The 24416-nt window shown below is 46.5% G+C and overlaps 1 protein-coding gene across 2 annotated transcripts in view; it reads right to left on the bottom strand.

Annotated features, from left to right (window-relative positions):
• NFKBIZ (NFKB inhibitor zeta) overlaps positions 1 to 24416 on the bottom strand; it is a 542353-nt gene that overhangs the window by 118142 nt on the left and 399795 nt on the right. The window lies entirely within an intron of this gene.

The following is a 24416-nucleotide window of genomic DNA, read 5'->3' on the forward strand; positions in this document are numbered from 1 at the left end:
TATCCTATAGAGGGAAATACTGTTATCGGTTTTAAGGTAAGTATTTGGTAGTTGAAGTTCTGGGAGTAGACTTAGGGGCCCCCCAGGGTCAAGGATGCACTCTTGTTACACACTCAGCGGCACGAGAAGCTGGGTGCAGAGTGCTGAGGCCCAATGTTATGCAAAGGGGGATAGGGGGCCTCCGGTTGGTGGCTGCTGACGAGCAGGCCATTTGGTTGTGGGAGCAAAGCTCCTAGACTTTAGTTCAGGGCGAATGGGGAAACAAAGTGGCAACAAAGGAGCACCGTCAGCGGCACTAGGGCGGTTGGGTGCAGGGTGCTGTTTCGAAGCTGGGCGCCCGGTTTGCAATGGGGAACCTCCGGTTTGCATAGGCGCTGCAGGCTTGGGGACGAAGGTCTTCTGGGTGCGATCACCACTGCGAGAGGTAAGTTGGGAAGGTAGGGGTTGGTTAGGAATCGTCGGTTTGGCCACCCAAGGCCATGGGGCGTTGGGTGCCTTTTGGGGTTGGATCTTCTTACCAGCTCCTGGTCGCATTTAGGGGGACCTTCCAGATTTAGGCTGCAGGCGTCGCCTGGAGGATTGAGGCAGGTCAGGAGTCACCGGGTCTCTGGTTAGGATCGCCGGGGAGACCTCCTCATGGTGTTTGCCCTCTCAAGCTCGGGCTGTGGACAGCGGGTGCAAAGTGTGGCGGGTCTGAGGTGTCTGGCCGGAACCAGAGGTTGCAGATGAACAAATCCAGTGCTCACAGGAGACACAGTCTTTGAGGTTGCAAGCAGGCAGGTCATTCAAGGTTTTCAAGGTTGCTGGCTGCAGGACACAACGGGATTTCGCTGGATCAGGTTGGAGGTGGAGATAGGCTGGTAGGGCTGGGGCCAAGTCAGTGGGTGTCTTTCTCTTGTTAGCTTCTGCACAGCTGTTCGGTCCTTCTTCTCATGTAGTTTCTTGTGTGCTTTCTTGGTTCAGGGCTGCCCCCTAAATACTGTTTTTAGGGTCCGTTTTAGGGCTCTCTAGGTCAGTTGCCAATGGGCTACTGACCTTAGGGGGGCTACTGACCTTAGGGTGACTACACCCTTGGTGTTCTCACCCCACATGGGGGGGAGTGAGTACAATCCCCAATCCTAATTGGAGAATGCCTGCCTTCTACAAGGTGGCGGGCACTGAAGAGTGGGCTTCACCTCGCCTCCCCCACCTGAGGGGTGGAGTTGGCAGAGGTGGGCACACTTTCTGGGCTGGCTAGTTTTTCCTGCCTGTTCTTCCCGCTGAAAAGGAGGGGAGACAGGAAGGGGGCCTGCTCCTGATAGCAGGAGAGGCTGGGGGTCACATTACAAAGGCTGCCAGGCCTTTGAAGCTCCCCCGCCACAGATGGCTCTTCCTGGCCTGGGGAAGGTGTGAACACCTCCGTCCAGGAAAGGCTTTGTTTCTGAGCTCAGGGAGTGAAGGCTCCCATCCTAGGGGTCCAGAAACATGTCTTGTGGTGTCAGGCTGGTGTGTAGCAGTCAGGGTACCCACCAGAGGCTGGTCGTTTTTCAGGGAGCATCTCTAAGATGCCCTCTACAGACCCTCCAGTTTTTCGCGATTTGCAAAATAATCGCGAAATCATCTGAAGGGCACGATGACCGCGATATTGACCTTTTTGGCCGCGAAAAAGGTCTTCAGCAGGCAGCAAAAAAGATGGTGACATCTTATTGGCTGTATGCGCCTACGTCATCACGTGGGCGCCTACAGCCCAAATAGCTGCCTGCTTACTTCGGCATTAAAGCATCTATGTGCGTGGCTGCGTGCGCTTTAGATGGAGATGAGTCTCAGAGAAAGCCGTGCAATGTTTTCCTTTCCGCTTCACTGTCCAAATAGCCATTTCTTCATTTGAATGAAAACACATCAAGATTCCCTCAAGAACAGAGGATCCTTTCTTCTTCGTGAAGCAAGACACCAACATTCTCACCTGTACCGAACACTCCGCCTTTCATTCCTCTAACATATCACCAAAAGCCACTGCGCATCTTCCGTTTCATGCTGTCAAAACTGCATTTGCATCGCCTTTTTACTTTTGAAAGGACTGCGACGTCATAAGGGAACCTTAGGATCAAAGTAATAATGTACATGGGACACCGAGTAGGTGTTGCCTCCTGCCGAGACCCCACCTTCACTGCACACCAGCATTGCAAACATCCAGACATTCTGACACTGCTTCACTGCCTCTCCCTCAAAGATCGGAAAGTGAGGGCCTCACAGAATTAGCCTGGGTTATGGTGCCGCCAATCTGTTCATTTTTTTTTCCAGGGCGCTGCATGTCCCGGTTCAGTTTGAAGGAGCTGTGGCTGTTTCTTGCTCCAGAAGGCGCTAAATGGTTCGTGCTGCAGTGAATAGAGGAACCACATGTCCAAAAGGACAGGAGAAAAGCGTGTTACATAGGGGGCGGGCGTTCGTGTGGTCTAACATTTTTCAACTGGCTCGAGAAGAGAATTTCAAAATGCCCAAACGAGGCTGCCACAAATATGTTTATCTTGCCCCGAGAGCTTTCGTGAAATACAACACAATAATAATGAAGATTTATTTACAGCTGCACCATAAAGTGGGATCGTAGCTGGCTATTGCACCATGACTCGAGTTTTGCCTTCAGTGCTAAACCGCAAATCATCTGATCATGGGCAAACAATTGTATATTTCCGTACCTAAAATTGCAATGTATGCACTGAAAAAGCACTAGTCCTCTTAGATGGAGTGAGTACATCTGCCATTGACGCCTATCAGAGGGTTTATTGTTCAGAAAGCAGAGCTAAGAACACCACAGCTTCGTCTCATGGAGAAGGAAGGGGCAGCGTTAGAGCCACACTCCCACACTGGCACCCTGGGACTACCTCGCACAACTCCTGATGTTCAGCACTTGTGCCCACCCGGCCACAGCCCCACACTCGGTTCAGAATCTGCCTGCATTATGGTCCGGGGCTTGGATGACAATGGAGGAATTTTTAAAGAAAACACACTGAAATACTTCAGCTTTACCCAGGAGTCTCTGGGATGCCTGTGATCGTAATATAAAAACCGTTTCCCCCAAACCCATAGATTTCTTATTTTCCAGGGAGCCAGTAAGAGCAGCTACCAGTCCAAACACGATTAAGAGAGCCAATGGAACTCTTCAAATTGGTTTATGTTGGCTGCTGAAAACACTTGGTCTTTAGGTGAAAGTGTGACAAAATCAGGGTAACAAACCTGAATTTACCAATTCTCTGATAATTATACTGGGCCCTATTTTCTTCATTCCTGAAGTAAACAATACTCTGAAGTGCGATAGCCACTGAAAACCCAAGCTTATACCTGGCTTAGACTCCGTTTGCGGTTCTCCTGGACCATCAAGCCCGAAACAAGCCAAACTTTCTTGTGGCTCCTGCCCACTATATTCCGGTAGGTCAGGCCACCGGTTTCTAACATATGCTCTTGGATACCGTCATATGTAGTACTGGACTAGTTACCTCCATACACAAAATGAGGGGGATCTGTATGACTAATTACACAACAATTTAAAAGGCACTTATAATTGTTTTTAATGCAATTCTTCTATAGCGCTATGCTTTCTAATGCAGGATGTTAGAGTGCTTTGCATCACACCCACATATTAAACAGAGACAATAAATCATACCCTTGTGAATTAAATATCTATGACGTTACATATAAAAAAGGATTACAAGGTGTAAGAGTCCCCTATCGCCTATACTACAAGGCATTAGGCTGAATTAGAAAGATTACAAGGTAAGAACTACAAGTAGCAAAAAGATCTCTGTGCCAAAAGCCTGGGGAGGGAGGGTTGCTTGCAGAAGAGTTGTGGTGGGAATAGTCTTGTATTTGGGATGTAGACTGCACTCACAGCACCTGTAAGTCACGTTGAGGTGGGGCAGTATTGTGAAAGGGCTTACACCCACCCCAAGCCACTAATCGGCGTTGCAGTGGTGCAACACAGCCCCCAGCAGCCCCCGCAGTTCGGTGTGGCCCCTGAGCACCATAGTGCCCCCTCAGCACAATACTCTGGCTGGAGGGCTCCTGATGGAGTCCAGAGGGGGTCACTCCACGTACCTTGCAGGGAGGCCCCCTCTGGTTTCATTACACCAGTGCTGCGTAGAGCAATATTTAACATGCTTACATTAGCCATGGCAATGCACTTCCACCCACTATGATCCTGTGCCCTAGGGCACCTGAGGAAAAGGTATCATGCCTCATGGGTCTAGGAGGCAGTGGTGCATGGCAGAGGTGCTTACATGGGTGCTAGAACAACCCAGGGAGAAATGGGAGCCCCTCTCATGAGGTTAGGATTGTAGCTGGGCTTCCAATGAGCTGAAGACACTTTTAACATGCCTATTTCAAAGTGGAGTACTCTGCTAAAACAGTTTCCATCGATTTCAGGCTCAAAACTAATGATTATGAGGAAAATAAAGTGCCGCAAAAATGCCGCTAAATTTCCATATTTGTGCCGCTAAATTTGCTAATCCATGTCGCAATATCCTGGGGGGTCTGCCTATGTGTGAATGTTTCATTAAATCTTACACTGGCATCAGTGTGGGTTTTATGTGCTGAGAAGTTTGATAGCAAACTTCAGTTTTCAGTGTAGTCATTATGGTGCTGTGGTGTTTCTAATGTCTAAGAATGGAATTAGACACTAAAGGTAGAGGCCTCATGCACCTGTAAAAAAAAAAAAAAAAAAATTAGAGTGAGTGAGTGAGTGAGTGTGTGTGCGTGTGTGTGTGTGTGTGTAAACCATAGGTTTCACACCAGTTATAGTTAGCTGGAAATTTTACTCGCATAAAACCATTGAAATTCCCACGTTATAGTTAGTTGGACTCACTATAACTTGCGCATGCACTGCTGATGACGTCACATATTACATCACTCATGACATGGTCAGTGACATCACTCATGACATCACTGATGACACCATCCAGTGAATGTGTGTCTTTCCGAAAAATAAATATATGTGTATATGTAAAAGTTGATGGAAGAGTAAATGTTTAAATAAGTGTTTACATGGATTTTTTTTTTTTAATTGATTGGTTAACTAGCTTATTAAGTGTATCTTTGTAGTGTGTTTATCTAGGATCCTGAATCGATATTTCTATTCTTTGCCCTTGTCCGGTTATAAATCAATAATATCCCTACAACGGCATAGAAACCCTATTCATAATTCAGTCGTAGCGCATGCTGTCACATTAAGCAAGCCTACTCCTCCAGCCCCCTAGAAAGCACACAGAGTTCTTAAACAAATCCAAGCCTCCAGCAACCTGGGAAATCCCCGCTGCCTTTGTTTTGATTTCGTCCAAGAACTCATGTAAAGCACTGTAAGAACGACCAGTTCTTAGTGACATCTTTATTGACGTCTTATGTCCAGCCTTACGTCAAACCCGGCATCTTTCAGGTATAAATATACCAACGCTGCCTTAAGCAAAGACACGGTGGTGATGAATCTGGAGCAGCTACTACTTGCCCGAGAGCCCAGCTGATGCGAGAGCCCACAGACACTGCCCCTCCCTTTTGACGCGCTGAGAAAGACGCTGTCTTTTCTCCTGCCGAGAAATCCAGCCTCCGGCGTTTCCAGCCCACCCTTGCGGGTGACTGGGATATCGAGTCCTGAGAGAGAGATACCAGCCCTCCTGCCTTCTAATATCCAGGTACTAAACTGACTAAAACCTTACAGAGAAATCTTGAGTCAGATTCTTGGCAAAACAAACTTAACTTAAACTGCTACTTACTTACTCCTTCCCACGTATTAGGCTTAGGTCAGGTACACCGGGGTAGGCGTAGTTAGAAGCACCAGTTGAGTACGATTAGTCAATGTATATATGTATGTATCTATTTTATCCATTTTAAAGTATCATATGGCTAAGAAACCAATCAATGCTTTTACAGTATTATTTTATAATCCTGCTTTTACTATATGCACTTTACTTCACTATAAGTATTGCAATTGTAGCGATTCATTTCTCTTGCATGAGGAAGGAGACTGCTCAATAAATAACACCTTTTATTGAAAACACCCCTCTCTCTTTTCTCTGCAATCTGGTGAAACTAAGTACGCACTTATTGACTGAGTGAAATAGCTGTCTTGTTTTCACACAACTCTAGAGATACACTCTTATTCAGGGAGAGCAAAGTTGTCATGTTTTATGGTCGTCGGAAACTAAATCCCTTCTTGTCTATCCAGGGAGGTTAAACTCCTCCTCGCTTATTCGAGAAAGTTTCTAGTGAACTCTGAGCTAGCTGGCAAAAAACTTAAGTCTAATATAGTCAGTAGAGACCTAGATAACCTCAGTCCTACGTCTACACTACTGAAGATATTATTCCAATGCGCAGAGCCTATTGGGACTATAGGAACTACACTACATCTTAGTGAATACATATATTACTGAGTAATGTTTAAATATTTAAATATATAGATTAGTGTTACACTTTGTGTATAAGTGGCTGCATGGGTTGGTGGGGCTATTACTTAGTGCTTAGTATAGTATATATAATATATATATAATATATTACTTAGTATAGCTGTATATGCAAATAAATGAATGTTCAATAGTTTATTTGCATGTGTGAGTATGTGTATGAGTAACTTTTGGATGACTGTCATTGTGTAACAGGATGTATAGGTGTGTCACTACATATGATGAGTGAGTATATGTATGAGTGACTATATAGAACTGTTTGTGAATGAGTGGATGTGTATATAGATGGTGGAATTACTGAATTGGTTGTAACTGATATGGGTATCTCCTTTTAAAAAAAAAATGTAGTTTCTATTTTGGAATATGTGTTTCAAGGGTTAGATTACAGTGAAAGGAGGTCTGTCACTGTCACAAAGATGGTGTCATCAGTGATGTCATGAGTGATGTCACTGACCATGTCATGAGTGATGTAATATGTGACGTCATCAGCAGTGCATTGCACGCGCAAGTTATAGTGAGTCCAACTAACTATAACGTGGGAATTTCAATGGTTTTATGAGAGTAAAATTTCCTGCTAACTATAACTGGTGTGAAACCTATGGTTTTTTTCAGTGAATTTAATAGGTTTTTTAAATGCTAATTCCTAACTATAACTGATGTGAAACCTATGGTTTTTTCAGTGAATTTCAAAGGTTTTTTAATAGCAAATCTCTATAGGTATGAAATGTAATCTTTTTTATAATGAATTTTATATTGTATATTTATGTAATACTATTTTTGTAATGTTTTTTTTTTTTTGCCCCGGAGCGCTCCCAGGGCGCGTACCGATGCGCTCACCGGTAAGCGCAGCAAGGCCGCGCCCCGTTGCGCGTACCGGTGAGCGTCCCGTTAGCGCTATTGCCGCAAACGAAAACATCGTGACGTATCGCGTAGCCGCATGATGAGTCTTATGACGCACGGCGTAAACGCACCCGAGCACAAACGATCGTGCTACGTGAGCGTCCCCGGGCGCGCCCCGGGGCTCGTAGCGTAAGCGCGTCATGTCATGTGACCTGAAAATAACACTTTTCATTGGTTCAGATCAGTTTTGGTTTTCAAATGATGAAGGCCCGAGTCATATGACCTGAAAATAACACTTTTCATTGGTTCAGGACAGTTTTGTTTTCCAAATGATGAAAGCTCCCACCTATTTTCCTCATTCTCACTTTGTACTTTGAGTGAAGAAGACCTGTTGAAAGACCTCTCTGTACCTATTTGTCTGAAAAATGGCTACAGTAGCAGCAGCAGCAGGAGCATCTGCACCACCACCACCACCACCACAAGGACCACCACAACACCACAGTGGTGGAGAACAAGAAGAGGAGGAGGAGGAGGAGGAGCAGGAGGAGGAGGAGGGGAGGTTCCTTCCAGAAGATACTACCCCATATAAGCCAAAGGAGCACATTATCTGGGAGTTTTTTTCCATCCCAAAGGGCCAGAAGAAAGTTAATGCGCCGAAGGTTACTTGTTTAATCTGTGGCTTTCAACTTTCAAGGGGGAACCCTAACAAAAAATACTTTTGGCAACAACACCATGATTCGGCACATGCAACGCCGGCACCCTAACAACTATGCTAGGGCAGAGGTCAGGAAACTGGCCAGAAACCTTCCCCAATCTTCTCCCAGCACCTCCCAAAGTAAACAACCCACTCCATCTGGTCTAGAGGCAAGGGAGATGATCCCAAACGTTCAATCCAAGTTTCCGATTTTAAAATAGTTTGCAAATTTTGTGGAGGGACAATTTGCTATGGTGAGCAAAGCATTAAACTTATCATCCGTGCTGGTGATCACCACAAGTGCCCGAAGAAACATTAATTTTTTCCTGTTTTTTTTTTTGCTCCAGTTGAGCCGTTTACAATTCCCTGTTTTTTGTTTCTCCCCATAAAAAATAAAAAAAAATATAAAACTGTTCAGAAAAGCCAAAAAGTAAAATTATTTCAAAAAAACAATAAAAAAAATATAATACAACAAAAAGAATAAAAAAACAGTTATTTTTAGAACTACCTCCAATTTATAAAAAAATGCTACATTTTAAAAAAACTCTTATTCTTTTTTCACCAGGGTACGCTCCCCGATACGCTCCCCGGTGCGCGTACCGGGCGCTCCCCCAGCGAAAATAAAAAAAAAATGACTTTTTTTTTTGCCCCGCGAGGCCTCATCAAACCTAGGGGGTCAGGGGTGGTCTACCCTGCCCCCTTTTGGTCATTTCCCCCTTTGTTTTTGCCACCTCTTGTGTCTCGATCCTACCGAGACACAAGATGGTGGCCGCTCCGGACTGTTTGGAATGTTGACAGACACCCGAGAGCCAATCAGCTTTCCGCTCGCGTACTCGCGTAGCGCGCTGGTACGCGCCCCGGTGCGCGTACAGGGGCGCGCCTATAGATATATATATATTTTTTAACCTAAATTACTCAAAATCCACTGGAGCACATATCTTGAGACATAGCAAAGGCACATCGGGCTACCAGTCCCTACAATTTTGCCAAGTTTGGTGGAAATCCATTCAGCCGTTTGGGCTAAAACTGAGTCCAACCACCCTATGGAAATTAACATGGGGAAAACACGTTTTGGGACCCCCCCTTTTATCTCGGCCCCCGCTTGACGAATCCCCCCTCCCCAAACTTTCAGGGAAGGAGCAGAGCGGAGCGGGCCATCTTCTTTGAGAAATTCGCAAAGATTCGTCCACCGGCGCCAAAGTTATTCCCAATAGAATGTTGAGGATTTCCTATGGAAAGTAGATCCTAACTATAACTACCTACTGGCGACTGCCAGTAGGAGATATATATATATATATATAAAGTGCTGCAGCCCTCTGGGTACCTGTGGTACCATTTACCAGGGGGAGGCCAGGGATGCCAATTGAGTTAGTTTTGGGTAAAGAACACAGGCCCTAGGAACCTGTTTGGCAGGGTCCCAGGGCACATCAAGTCAACATGCATCAGTAGACTGGCAAAAAGTGTGTGGGGGGGGTTACTGCAACAGAAACCCAGCTTCTCACACATACTTAAGAGAAGTTTACCTAACTAAAGATTTAAATGAAGCCTTTTCCAGACACATTTGTCAACAGCAGGCACAGCTAGGGTTTCTCTCAAAAGAAGGCAGTGAAATGGCTGCAGCAGAAACCACAAGCCCCGGGTGCATGTTTCACTGAGCAGTTTCAGCAACTTGAAAGCCTAACTACGGCGCATAATCTAAACAGTCACTACAAACTGCATTAGTCTTGTGATATCTTGGGACTCATCACTAAGCCTACAATGCACAAGGGCAAAGACTCACCTCATTGTTTTGTATGCACAGCGGATGAGTACTGTTAGTGGTGTGTAGAGACCTCTGACTGAATGTGTTATTTGCATTGAGTAATAAAGTGTGGAACATCATGAATCATAGCTACATATAGTTACAGGGTAAATAGCATTTGTCATTTCGAACTTGGGTTGCTGTATTTCATCTGCTTTACAAAGACTGTAAAAAAGTGTCTCCCATAAGCTGTGACTAGAGAGCAGATGATGCAGGTGTGTGGTTCCTAAAATGACTTTAGCCAGCAGGGCCTCTTGAAAAGTCTTAATATCCACTTGTGTTTGGTGAACATATGTGGTGTTGACCATGTAGCAGCTTTATAGATGTCCACTACTCTTCCCTTAGAAAGCCATGAGCTTTCTAATGGTCCTTTTTAGGTCGAGCCTGGTGTGGCAGTGCTTCTCAGCGAGGCATGCTGTATTGAGGCATTCATTAAAAAGCTCCTCCCAAGATGGCGGCGGAGTAGGACGTGCTTTATTGTCCCTCCGGCGCCGCTTGATTTACAGCCTTGTATATCGCCCTGTTAGGCGCCCATCCGTGCTTGCGACAGCGGTGCCCTGTGCCCGGGAGCTGCCCTGAAGTGGTTGGCGGCCCTATTTTGCGGACCTGACCAGGGGCGGACGTCGGGCCCGGCGGGCCTCGTGGCTGGAGGTGTACGGAGGCCTGTGGTTGCCGAAGTGGTGCCGTAGCAGATTGGAGCTGTCGGCCCCGCGGCAGTGGAGAGGCCCGCAGAGAGGGCACTGCGGCGTCAGAGGAGGCAGGCATACATTCCTGGCCCTGTGTGGGGTGCGAGGCACAGTAGCGCGGTAAAGCAGAGGCTGGGCCGACTGGAGCTGTGCTGAGCAGAGTGGCCCGGGAGCCCCACTGAGTGCCCGCGGCGGAAGCGGCAGCAGAGACCCCTGAGAGGCGGGAGTGTGCTCCTGCGCTGACTGGCGCTAGACGAGATTGCTGCTCCCCACCATTGCCCGAGAATCCATCGTCAGAGGTATTTCCCGAGAATCCATCGCCAGAGGTGAGGAGTGTTGGGGGGGCTCCTTGGGACTCTCGCGGCTCGGTCCGCAGACCAGGATGCCCGTAGGATTGCAGCGCGCTTTAGAAATGGCTTAAATAAATAAACAGCAGAGCAGCTGAGACTGTCGACCCCGGCGGCCCGGTAATCCCGAAATTGGGGGTCTTGTTGGTGGAGGTAGGCCTACTGTACGGGTAGTGCGGAGGAGGCCTAGAGCTGGAAGTATGGCCCTCCCCCACCCCTAGAAACTGCGGCGGCAGCGCTTATCACCTGGCTGAGTGAAGCTGGACCCAAGGAGAGCTGGCCGCTTATCGCCCCACGTGTGGGTGAGAGAGACTTTCCCCTCTTGGAGTGTGGGGGCTGAGGAAGCGATCCAACTAAAAGTCCCTAGCTGCTGGCCTAGTGGGCCTGTTGCGGCCGCGGAGAACGTGATGGGCTGGCCCTCGCCCTTTTGAGCTGCTCGCTGGAAGACAGTGGGGCTGGGGTCTTACTGCTAACGGGGCCCGGTGGGGGTGTGCCAATTGTCCCCGCTTTGAATCCATGGAGCTGTGGCCGTGGGAGTCTAGAAGCTACTAGCTTGTACCTTGAGGCACGGGGTTGGTCACGGGCTGCTGGTTGAGGCCCACTACCTGTCCCCTTGTGCGAGAGACAGCCTGGCCCTCTCTGTCTGCTGTACTTGGGGGATTTTGGCAGAGATGGGCTTGAGCGGAGGGATTGGATTCTGGCTGGAGCTCAACCCGGTGGTGGCGCTTCCTACATAGACTTAGCGACTTGGTCACAGGCTCCCTCAAGAATCGTGATGGCGGCCAGGAACAGGAAAGACAAACCCCCGAAAGATGGGCCCCAGAAAGTGACTGTACAGCCTGCCTCACCGGCTGCTGATAAGTCCCCGCGGCCGGATGATAGTGATGCGCCGGCGACCAAAGCCTTCATGATAGAGTTGTTTTCTGCTATCAAGGAGGATATTTCAGAGCTGCGTTCTCAGCTTGCGTCTGATCCGAGAGAGGTGAAGCGGGACGTGGACGCTGTGGGGGAGAGGGTCACGATGCTGGAGGAGCACGACTTGGGGATGGCGGAGGACATACATCGGCTCCAACAAGATGTGATTCGCCTGACAGAGCAGAATTTGGACCTGCAAGCCCATACAGAGGACTTAGAGAACAGGTCTCGACGAAATAATATTCGGATCTGGGCTGTTCCGTGGAAAGGTGAGTGAGCGGATCTCTGGGAGTACGTGGGAGCTCTTTTTCGTCAAATCCTGAACGAGGAGGACCTGCAAGATAATCAAATAGACCGGGTTCACCATGTGGGTTTGCTGTGGGGGCCCACAGCCCCTCCAACTGACATATTGGTATGTGTGCATGATTTTCAGCTCAAAGAAAGGATCCTGAAGAAAGCACGCAACCTTAATCCCCTTCAATTTCACGACCACCATCCTGCGCTTTTTCAAGATCTAGCAGCTTCCACCCTTGTTAAACGGAGGGAATTCAAGCCTGTCACTAACTATCTGAGGGAGCAGGGTATTCCCTATTCCTGGGGGCACCCGTTCAGGCTTATTTTTAAGTTTAAGAGCAAGCTGATTCAGGTCTGCTCGCTGGAGGCGGCCCTTGACATTTTGGAACTGGACGACCCACTCCCCCGTCTGGGGATGGCAGCTCTCCCAGTAGACCGCGACGACGCTCCATGGAGTGGCAAAGGGTCGGTAAGCCTGCTCCCACCGCAAAACCCGACCCATCAACGAGCCTGCTTAAAAGGGGAGCTGCGGTTGCTTCTGTGGCCCTGGTAACGGACACTTCTGGGGGCACCTGAGGTACAGGACCTTAGCTAGGCCCTAACTGGGCCAGCAGGTGTCGCCGGAGCAGACCGTTCACTTGACGCGGATGGGTAACACTTTTGTGTCCTTGAATGGAGTTGAGCTAGTGGATCCTGGGAAGTGAACTGAGAAGATAGAAGCTGATGCGGAGCGGAGTGGGAGGGGGGTTGTTTTACGGGAGGAGAGTGTTTCTGATTTGTCTTTTGTTCGTTACTCGATAAAAGGCGGAAGCCACAGCATAGGTGGGGCAGTTCCCCAGTTCGTGGAAAACGCGGGGTCGTCCTCCGGGATGTAGGCCCAGACGCAGTGTCATTGCACTGAGGTCAAGCCCTGCCCGCAAGTTGATGTAGGAAGCTGGGCTGTGTACCATACTTCATTCCCGCATAATAAAAATGATTGACTCTAAAAAGCTCCTCCCATTTCCCGCCGGTTATGGTAAGATGTTGAGTTACACTTTGTCCTACCTGAGCTTTCTTTGTCATCTGTATATACATGGAGTAATGCTTGGTGAAGGTGTGTGGAGATGCCCATGTTGCTATTGTACATATAGTATCTATTGATACATTGACCATGATGTCCAGGGTTGGCCCTTTTTTGCTTGTTGAGTGGGCTTTTGGCAAGGAGTTTTGTGTTCTTCCCTATGAGGAATAGCATACCTGAATTGCTTCTAAATCCAACGTGCAATTGTCACCTTTGTCACAGGTGCTTCTTTGTTGGACTTTAAGTGAGAGACAAACAATTGATTCCCCTTATGGAATGGTCTTGTCACCTGTAGATAGCATAGAAAAGCCCTTCTTACATCCAGGGTATGCAGGCTTCTTTCTAGTCGTGTTTGTGGGTTTTTGAAGAAAACCGCTAGCTGAATGCTTTGATTCATGTGGAATTTGCTTACTACCTTACATAGTAATTGAGGGTTGGTCCTTAGGATAAACTTGGCCTTGTGGATTTGTATGTATGGTTCCTCCATAGTTAATGTCTGTAGTTCACTTACTCTCTGTGGAGATATTATAGTTATTAAGAAGGCAGTCTTTATCGCGGTGTATCAGCATTCTGCTTTGTTCATGGGTTTGAATGGTTTTGTCATTAGCGGTGTTAGAATGGTGTTTAAGCTCCACATTGGGGCTGGAACCTTCCTTGAGGGTGCAAGTCTCTTGGCACCCTCCAGGAATCTTTTGATAACTGTTGATGTGAAAAAACTTTTACATGAATCTCCTCTGATGTAAGCTACAATCGCTGCCAGGTGCACCTTGCGGCTTTTGTAGGTGATCTTACTGTCTAGAAAGTGTGCAAGATACATGAGCACTGCTTCCTGTGTGGATATTAAATGTAGGGTATTCTCAGTACACCGCATGATGTACCGTTTCCACTTACCTACGTAGCATTGTCTTGTGGTTTTTTTCTTGCCTCCTTTAGTCTCTCCATTGTTCTTTGCAGTATGTTTAAATGCCTGAACTCTATGTACTCCGGTGCAAAGCTGCTAGGCTGAGTGTAGCTGGTTCCAGGTGAAATATTTGACCCTCTGCATTGTGAGACGGTCCTTTTCTGCCTTAAATTTGATCATATGTCCTTTAAACAGTTCTAGTAAGCTTGAGTACCAGGTTTGCATTGCCAGTTGAGGGGATTTGAGAATTAGGTCTGTTCTTGGTGGTCTGGCTTTTTTTTAGTACCCTTTGTAGTAGAGGAATTAGAGGAAGAGAGTATGTAAACGACCAGTTATCGACAGGGCAATCCTTTGTGATAGGTGTTGCTGAAACCTGAAGGCAAAGAATTGGCATGCTTTGTTCTCCACTGTTGCAAATGGGTCTATTTCTGGTGTCCCCCAGATCCAGAAGACACTTTGCAAAATCTGTTACTTTATCTCCCAACGTGTAAGCTGCTGTTCTGCCTGCTGAGCTCATCCACTTCAGTGGTATTCTTTCCTGGCAGGTGAACTGTCTGCAGGTTGATTCTCCTTGAATTAACCCATTGCCATATTTCCCAAGCTAGCTTGCTTAGGGTAAATATTTTTTTTCTCCCGGTTTCTTGAGGTTAAACATTGATGTGGTATTGTCCATCTGGTTCAATATAGTCTTCCCCCCTAGGTGGGCTTGGGATGCCTTTACCACCAGGAACATAGTCTTCATCTCTAGGAAGTTGATATGTTTTATGGAGTCTGCACTGCTCTATTGACCCCGTAACCTCAGGTTTCCTGAATGAGCTCCCAACCCTTGTGGGTCGCATGTGTTGTGATGGTTACTGAGGGGAGTTGGTGATTTGGAAGGTCTGCCTCGTGTTAGGTTCTTCAATGCCCACCATTGTATTTCCATCTGAGCATTTTCTGTTACAACCACTAGATCCTCCTGACTCCCTGTGGTTTGTGAACAACTGTTGCAGTCATTCATGTAGAGGCCACATATGTAGATGTGTATGGGTAATGAGGGGAATGCATGCTGCTATCATGCCCATGAGTTTTATGACTGTCATCACCGTCAGAGACTGCCCCTTCTGGTAGAGGTGAGTTTGCTGTTTGATTGCTTGTATCCACCTTTTGGTCGGTTAGCTCCTAGGAAGGTTTTTCTTGTTCTCGTGTTGTGGATTTCTGGTTGTTTATGGAAAATTCCAATCCTTGCAATGTTGTGATCACCTTGTGGAAAAGTAAATTTTGCCATGTTCTGTGTCCCTACGCGTTCTCCATCATATGTTATGTGTGCATGATTAATATGCATATGTATTCCCCATGTTCGATTAAAGACGCAATTATAGCTGTGTCCACCTCTAGTATGTCAGTTTCCAGTTCTCATGAATACTACGAATATCAGGCCTATTTAAAGTTACGTTGCCACGTTTCTCAGTGTGCACGTTATTCCATTGAAAAGTCCCCGTTTCTAGGCCTCAAAAGGGCCCGGACACCAGATTCAGCTCCTGTCTCCTGAAGCCCTCGCTGAGGAACGATACAGCCCCCACCTGTATCCTCGACCCTTCACTTACTTCCTGCCTCACAGTGCCCGGTTCAGCCTGGCTCTGCCCCTGAGTCTGCCAAGAGTATGTTATGATTCTAAGTTATCAGTCCAGCCCTCCTTCTCTGCATTCCTAAAGCTACTGAACTGCATCAATAGTTTCCGTCATTGTCTAGCCTTTACGTCTCCATGTAAGAGAAATACTGCATTTAATGGTCATTTAATATTCTTCATCACGCACTACATGTAGAATAATGCATGCTCCAGTCTTAGAGTCTGTTAGCCTTTACCCCGATAACTTTTGGATTCTATCAACATGTTCTCTAAACATCAGATACTAGATACCGTTTAGGTACATGTCGCCCTGACTCCCCAGACTTCAGTCTCTGCTCCTAGCACAGAGTTCATAGCCCCCAGCTTCTCTTAGTAACACGTCATTGCCAGTTTGCGCGCACCATCAGGTTAGAGGTCCCGGCTCCTTAGGTAGCCCCCTCCATGTTTCCGCCCCATTTATGACATATTCTGTTACGTTTGCATCACATGTCTATGTATACGCCCTGTTACACCTACTTTCACCCTTATCTTTCGCGACTGCTACGCGTCACACCCTTTGCTCCACCCACTGCTCCGCCTATCATATGTACTGTAATGCAACTGTTTTACTATATATACTTGTGTATTGTTATTAAATGTTAGCGCGCTCATCCCAGATCCAGCCCCGGCAGCTGCCGGGCCACGCTAGTCCAATCCGGCCCCCCTGCCGGGCCCTGCCATCCTATTCCTATGCAGGTTGTCCTGTGCCTGTCCTTTATGCTGTAATAAACCTGCAAAACTCCTACTACCTCGAATCTTGACTTTTATTTATTGAGCTATCTGTTATTCATTTATCCATTCAAAAATAGATCCGGTATTATTTATTTATTTACCACATAATGGCGCCCGAACAGGGACTTGCCCTTTCCCCACGCGCCGGTGAAGCCACGCCGGCCCCCTGACCCTCTGCAGCCGTGACGGAACCATACCGTGCACGTGCAGATATTTCTGCTTCTAGTATCCCTCAGGCCCACGGAGGAGACGGAGGTGGCGGTCCAGCATCCAGACGAGGCGGTGGAGGAACGCGGCGAGTCCCGACCAGAGCCCAAGCCGAGAGTCCAAGGTATCCGGAGGCCCACCCGTAACAGAAGTCCGAAGTTCGTCCGTCCGGCGTCGAAGCAGTCCAGTCCAGTCCGAGGCCTTCCGTTCTTGCTGCCCGGTGAGTACCGTTGCTGGGGTAGTATCTAGACAGGGTCAATCTAAATTGTCTCTGGTCCGATGGGTCTGGGTACGCAGATCTGAAACGAAGTGTTCACCTAGGTGGATACGGGTCTTGATGCGTCCCTTTATGGGACCGGTATGTTCCGTGCTGTTTCAGCAGCGCATCCAGTAATTCTAGTCTGTTCCGTTCTCGAGAAATTCATGTATTCTGTTCTCAGTGTTCCAGGTAGTATTCTGTTCGAACTGTTATTCTGAATGTTATTCATGTATTTTAATGTCGTGGTATGAGTGTGAAGTAATTATCGTGTTTATTGTGTATTGTGTTGTGTCCAGATTATAGTTCAGTCATGCCGCTCTTTTCGAGATTGCGTCAGTTAAAAACCAGAAAAGGTCTGCTAGAAGAAGCAGTTCCTGTCCCGCCTAGGGACAGTCCAGGTCATTTTATGTATCAGAAGCATGGCATAAGCGCCATATTATATCTAGATTTATGGGTAGAGTATACCAAACAGTTAGAAGAAAAGTATAGATGGCCCGTATCGGGTACATGGGATGCCGAGTGCATCATGAGAGTAGAAGAAGCATTATGGAAAAAGAAAGCCAGACAGTCACAGAAAGATGCCATCGAGTTATGGCGCAAAGAATCTCATAAAAGAACCGAAAAAGAAATCAGAAAGTTAGAACTAAGTAGAGAATCCTTGGAACGAGCCCAGGAAAGGGAACTAATCGAGATAGGTGAACGAGTTAAAACAGAACAGTTAGACAGACAGAGGCATGCCCTCATCAAGGGTATGTATCCTCTTCTTGCCGAGGGTTTGCCAAAAGCAACCCCGGAGGCATCCAGTAATTCTCCGCCACCACTAGTTCCGACTAAGCTACGTCACAAACCGACCGCAGCTGATATTTTCATTTCGTCCTATTTGGACGACACAGTCCCGGAATATGCAAATCCTGTTCCTGCTCCGCCAGTCCCTGTAAATCAGGCACTTCCCGCTCCTCCAGACACCGGAGTACCTGTTACGGTACCCCTGGTCCAGCCCGCCATACAAGTCCAGCCTGCATTTCCATTTCCCACTCTGCCAGGACGAAGAGCATCAGTAGACGACTCTAGTTTAGGGGCCGCAGGGGGAGGTCCTCCTGGAACCCCGCCGCCACACAAGCGTTTAACGTTAGTCGAATTACATGCACAAGCGTCACAGCGTACGCCCAGACATCAGTCTGTTACAGAAATAAGAAAAGCCCTTACCGAATGTGGCTATGATCCAGTCCCAGGCGAGGATAATATGGTTTTATATTCATTACGCGTGAGAAAGGTGACCGAGTATTTAGTCACCCTACCAGATATGAAAGAAGATCTAGACAGAATATATCGTTTCATCCGTACAGGGGATGATCCAGAAAGTATTAGTGAAGTCATGTCTCAAAGGAAAGCTGAGATCCAGCTCATGTTATTAAAGTTCCTGATTAATTGTCTAATAAGAGAACAAGATTCCCCGACTAAAGACCAGGCCGAAATAAAAATCCTGACAAGGTGGAGTGATAATATAGCCGAGGGTAAGCACAAAACTATCAGTAGTATAGAGAGTATGTACAAGAAAATTCGTAAAGAAATAATAAGGTTACACGAACAACGTACAGCAGCACAAGTAAACGAGAAAGAAAATGACTCTTCTACTGAAGAGGTAGAGGACGAGAATCCCACCAGAATAGCGTATGTAGGAAAATCTAGATTTCCAGAACGCCATTTGCGCCTAGAACACAAGTCAGTTTTACATCATCCAGCACAAGGTTCTCTGGAACAAGTATTTCAAGCTACCGATCACATTCTGAAATCACGAATCGGTTATAGTGAATTAAGTACTATGCATGAACAAGAACTAGTCCGATCAGCAGTCCGATGGATTACTGATTCTACCACTTTTCCAGACGAAATAGTGGCACAAATGTTTCTGAAATAGCCCCCAGCCGAACAGCGACTGGTGGGTATGTATATGATCCAGCACCTCATTACATTGTATGAGGGTCAACATTCTGATCCAGGTCCGTTACACGATGTCCTGAACGAGTTGCTCCAGTATAGATGGAAAGGTTTAGGTACCGATTTGATTAGTGTCATTCTAGAACAGCGCCACAAATATAGTATGTTTTTGAACCCGCATTTTGTTCATGTCTCACCTCCAGAAAGTAAACCCTTTTACATAGACAGACAGAATCCGTTACGAGAAGTGCATCCAGTTAAGACAGAGGGTGGTGAAATGCAACGAGTGTTTGTTTACACCCCTATCACAAAGATGGAACTCTTAGAGATGAAAAAGTTAATTCCCTGTCAAGATAAAGATCCAGCAGGGTTCCACCGAGAATTAAAAGACATGCTCCGTATGGGAGAATACACGTATCCAGATATTATTAAAATGTTAAAGGTCCTGTTGCCCGCAGGGGTATATGAGAAACTCAAAGAAAAAGAATGGGAGGTGGGAGAGAAAAAGATCGATTGGGCAGTTCTAGAAGCTGAAGATAAGGCACGAGTACCAGGTACCGGTATTGGAGATAAATGTAAAGAATTACCTGAACTGTTAATACAAGTTTTGCCCAGACTATTAGCAACTAAAAAGGAAGACTGGGATGCAATCTCAGCCTGTAAACAGAAACAAGACGAAGACACTAGTGATTTTTACTCTAGATTTGAAAAATGTTTTATTATAAACAGTGGCCTCAAGACGAGTAGCGAGTCATACCCTCATCTTTTTGTTACTAAACTAGTCGAGAATTCAAGTCCACAAGTTAAAAATCGAGTTTTGAAAGTCGAAAGTACCTGGCAAGCTAATACCCCGTCCCAGATGTTACAGATGCTTCAATATCACCAGAATAGAATCAGAGAAGAGCAAGAACACGAGAGAAAGCGTATGAAAGACACGAAAATGAAAGTACTAGTTGCACAATCTGTTCCTCAAGACAGTCAGAAGAGGGGTCCGAATCAAGCCAGTCACTCTGCAGCTCCCGTTAAAGGAAACTGCAATTATTGTAAACAGCCAGGTCATTTTATAAACGAGTGTGCAGTTCTGAAACACAACATAGCTACCGGTAAGACTAAAGAAAGACCACGTCCGCCTAGACAAGAGCAAGTTTCACAGACTTCTCAGCCACAGAATGCACCACAGACAGTTCCAGTACCGCAGCCCATCGCTGCAACACAGCATGTTACACAGCAGATGTACCAGTATGCTCAGTCAGAGTATCCAGAGTACCAACCGTATTCATGAAACAGCCTAGAGAGGGAGGTAGGCTTGCCTCTCATCGAGATACCTCTAGATCAAGAGGGTCCCTATGTTCACAGTCAAGTATTAGGGAAAGACAGAAAGTTTCTGATTGATACAGGGGCAAGTAGGACCACTATAAGTCACGCCGAAGTTCCAGGGGCTCCGCTCTCAGGCTCTAGAAATGTTTCCCTTGGATTTTCAGGAAAACCTATTGTAAATGAAATATCAAAGCCAGTTACTCTAGAAGTAGGTCCACTGTCCCGCACCACTGATCTGTTACTTACTAAGTCATGTCCAGAAAATCTATTAGGCATTAAGACACTGAAAGAATTAGGTGCAGTTATATGCTGTTCCCCAGAGGGAATACGATTGTTCCTACGTGACTTCAAGGGTCACTATGTATTACGAGATTTTGATCCCAGATTGTCCAATGTTCCGCAGCATCTATGGGCGCAAGGTCCAACTGATGTTGGCTTTATGCAAATCACACCCCATCGTGTGACTCTTAAGCCAGGTGTAGTGTTACCACGAATCAGACAGTACAGATTGCCACCAGAGGCTGTAGCAGCCTTATCCAAAATTATTGACGAGCTCATGGCTCAAGGAGTAGTTGTAGAAACTGACTCCAATGTATGTAATTCTCCGATCATTCCAGTCATGAAACGTACTGATCCAAACGCACCCCCAGTATATCGATTAGTGATTGACCTTCGAGAACTTAACAAATGTATTATTCCTCAGTACCCAGTTGTCCCAGATATCTCTTCCCTATTGACAGCCATTGATTCCGAAGCCACATTTTTCACTGTCATAGACCTCAAGAACGCATTCTTCAGTGTCCCCATTCATCCAGACAGCCAGTTTCTTTTCAGATTTTGTTTAAATGGAAGGAGCTATATGTTCACACGCGCTCCTCAAGGTTTCACAGAAAGCCCTAGTATTTATAGTCAAGCACTCAAGAGACAACTAGACAACATTCACATGCCAACTGACACTGCCCTGCTCCAGTATGTCGATGATCTACTGATCACAGCCCGTTCTGAACATGCTTGCGAGCGAGCATCCCTTACAGTCTTGTATTTCCTTGCCGAGATGGGACACAAGGTGTCCCCATCGAAGCTTCAATTCTGTGTCCAGCAAGTGGTCTACTTAGGACACTTACTGTCCAAGAGGGGTAGGCAGTTGACACCAGACCGTATCCAGTTAATAGCGAGTTTTCCTCAGCCAAAGACCCAGAAGGAGGTACGTGCTTTTGTCGGCCTTACTTCTTATTGCAGACAATGGATTCCTCAGTATGCATTTCTAGCTAAACCACTGATACAGTTAACGACACAGGAGGCAGCCGTATCGACTGTTCTCCCTTGGACATCTGAACATACACTTAGTTTCAATGAGTTAAAGAAAGCTTTATGCCAAGCTCCAGTTCTAGCTACACCGAACTACAGTAAGTCTTTTACACTTTTCGTCACTGAACGTGAAGGTACAGCATTATCTGTTCTCACACAAGATCAAGCAGGACAATACAAGCCCTGTGCTTATTTTTCGAGCACATTAGATCCTGTAGCCCAGGCTCTGCCTGCGTGTCTCAAATCAGTTGCAGCCACAGCACTAGCTATCAGACAAAGTGATTCCATAGTATTAGGACACTCCCTGACAGTACAAGTTCCACACTCCGTGGAAGTTCTTTTAAACCGAACACAGACTCAGCACTTGACAATTGCACGTTTAACAGGTTATGAATTGACACTGTTTCAGCCACACATAGAAATCAGACGCTGCAACGTTCTAAATCCTGCAACACTGTTACCGCCAGTTAATTCAAATACTGCCACACACGACTGTGTGGAAGTAGTTAACATCATGACAAAGCCAAGACAAGATCTGACAGATATTCCATTACCAGATCCCGACCTGACACTTTATGTGGATGGTTCATGTATGAGAACAAGTACAGGAGAACTAGTAGCCGCGTATGCAGTGACTACTGACACTGAAGTTATTGAAACACGCCGTATTGACACCCTGTCTGCTCAAGCAGCCGAGCTAGTTGCTCTGACACAAGCCTGCATACACGCCAAGAACCGGAAAGTTAATGTTTACACAGATTCACGTTATGCATTTGGAGTTGTACACGACTTCGGAGTGCTCTGGCAGGAGAGAGGTTTCATGACTTCTCATGGAACCAAGATTCAGCATGGTCTCCTTATTCAGGCTCTGTTAGATGCAATACACTTACCGACATCCATTGCTATCATGAAATGCAAAGCACATACGAAAGTCACTGACATTATTTCTCAAGGTAATGATCTAGCAGATCGAACAGCCAAGCTCACAGCTCAGACTCCAGACATTCCAGTTAACATGACACTGACACACACTCCAGATCCGACTACTTGTATGACAGTTAAGGACCCTACTCAAGATGTCATAGATATCCAGTTACATGCTATTCCAGATGAAATCAAGAAATGGTCCGAACAAGGAGGGGTCCAGACAGAACAAGGATGGGTGACGAAGGGAAAGGCCACATGGTTTCTCCCCGACTCCATGGTTCAAGTCATTATCAATACCGCACATAGTCCAGCACATCTAGGAGAGAAAGCAATGTTAGACAGTATCCAGAACATTTGGTTCAACAAGCATTTACGAGCTGCAGCCAAGCAGAAAGTCCGTACCTGTATGATATGTTGCCAGTTTAATCCAGGTAAAAGTGTCCCGGTGGAACAAGGGGGATTCCAACCTCCTGACCACCCTTTTGAAGTCCTCCAAATGGATTATATTCAGATGGAGCGATGTCGAGGTTTCAAATATGTCCTTGTAGTTGTATGCGCTTTGTCCAGGTGGACAGAAGCATATCCAGTCCCAGATTACACAGCCGCGACCACTGCTAAGCAGTTGGTTCGTGAGTTCTTCCCCCGTTATGGACTCCCTAGGGTCGTATATTCTGACAACGGCCAGCCATTCTCATCTGAGTTGATGAAACATGTTTCCCTGTTGTTAGGGTACCAGTGGAAGTTCCATTGTGTACGCCATCCTGAAGCAGCCGGTCTCGTAGAGAGACATAATCAGACCCTGAAAATTCGCATCGCCAAAGTATGTCAAGAGAAAGGTGTGGACTGGCTAGTAGCTCTGCCAGTTGCCCTGTTCTATATGCGCATGGTCGCACATTCCAGATCAGGTCTGTCCCCGTATGAGGTCGTTTTCGGCCGCCCCCCTAACATGTGGGGTACTCCTAGACCCCGAAGTATTACCGATGTTTCAAGTAATATGCTGACAGATTACCTAGCTTCCTTGATGTCTGCCCTCAACTCTTGTCGTTCACAGGTTGCCGCCGCCTTTCCAGACAATACCGAGGTGGCACCGCATGAAATCGTTCCCGGATCCATGGTCCTAGTGCGAAATTTCGATCGCTCAAGTCCGCTGGAGCCTCGCTGGAAGGAGCCCCGACAGGTCCTCCTGGCCACCCGTACAGCCGTGAAGTTGGAGGGACGCAAAGGCTGGGTGCATCTATCGCACATCAAAAAGTTTTATGGATTGAAACCAGTTTCAAAGAACATTTCCGAGGATTTAAAGGACTGCCAAAGTACTATTCTTAAGGACTGTCCCGCAAAAGACACTGTTACTGAACCCTCCCTGTTAGAGAAAACTCCGCAACAGGAGTATAAATTAAAGTTAAGGTCTAGTAAAATAAGTCAGCCAGTTTGATTGTCTAAGTCCTCCCCTAGGTGAAACGGTTAGACCGGTTTCTGACATGTATAAAATAGACCCCCATAGTGAGAGAGTTAGTCAAAACTCAATCCGATGTATCGTTTTTCTATGTTTCATATTATTTCTCAGTATTATGATTTCCTGCACCAGTTATGCATTTTATCTGTATTTTCCAGTTTCTCATGTAAATAAGTCTTCTAATGCTACAGTAGAGCACACGTTTAGTGATCTGCCTCCTCATGAACTCTCTTACCGCCTCGCTATGCGTAACAATTCTTTTATCCGCATGTTACATTATTCACACCAGACCAGCAATGCCACTAATTGTTGGGTGTGTGGTCGACTCCCCCCTTTCCAGACACCGAAGGGAGTTCTGCCACTCTTTCCTTATCCATTTTCACATAATGGTTCGTGTGGAGCATGGTCCACGTTAACGTCATCCTCAACAGATATGTCTTTTCTTAACAGTACATGTTTCCCAGACAAGCAAGGTCTTCCCCACAGAACAGGGTTAGATCTAGAAAATGAAGTTTACAATTTAGGAAATTATTCTTCAAATTTCATGGTCCTGAATGTTCAGTCTGATACTACTCCAGACTTACCTGCTATTTCAGTACTACCAGTCAAAGGCGAATTATGTGTCCGAAATAATGGTTCCGTACATGTAGGGCATAGTGATTGTACT

The sequence above is a fragment of the Lissotriton helveticus genome, chromosome 8, assembly GCF_964261635.1.
Source record: "Lissotriton helveticus chromosome 8, aLisHel1.1, whole genome shotgun sequence".
In the NCBI taxonomy this organism is placed as follows: Eukaryota; Metazoa; Chordata; class Amphibia; order Caudata; family Salamandridae; genus Lissotriton; species Lissotriton helveticus.